This window comes from Geospiza fortis, unplaced genomic scaffold, assembly GCF_000277835.1.
Source record: "Geospiza fortis unplaced genomic scaffold, GeoFor_1.0 scaffold1257, whole genome shotgun sequence".
Taxonomy (NCBI): Eukaryota; Metazoa; Chordata; class Aves; order Passeriformes; family Thraupidae; genus Geospiza; species Geospiza fortis.
Window position 1 is genome coordinate 823 of NW_005054658.1, and position 521 is coordinate 1,343.

Consider the following 521-nt stretch of genomic DNA (forward strand, 5'->3'; position numbering starts at 1 on the left):
TCTGGGGGCAGATGTGGGGGTGGGGAGGGGGACCCCAGGATGTGGGGGACAGCATCTGGGATCCCCACATGTGGGGCAGAGCCCCTCAGGCATGTTTTGGTTCCTGAGGTTGCACCTTCTCCTGCTGCAGGTGCTGAGGTCCCTCTGTCCTGGCCTCAAGTGTTCCTCTAGCCACCAGCTGCTGTATCCCACCGCACCCCATGTCCCACAGCCCCCCATTCCCTACTGACCTGTCCCTCCATTGCTCTGGACTTGCCATCCATCACCCCACCACCTCTTCACCCATCAGCCCTGCGTCCTCCATCTCCCACAGTCCTTCTGCCTTCTCCATGACCCCCTAGTCCCTGCAGGTTCTCTATGTCCCATTGTCCCTCTGTCTCCTGCCTGTCCCTCCCCCCTTCCCCCCTCGCCCTCCCTCCAGCCCTCCATCTGTCGCTGCCCCATCCCTCCCGGTCCTGGCGGCGCCGCAGGATGGACCCCAGGGGACCCGGCGTGCGGGCGGCTCCCCTCCCCCGCCAGAC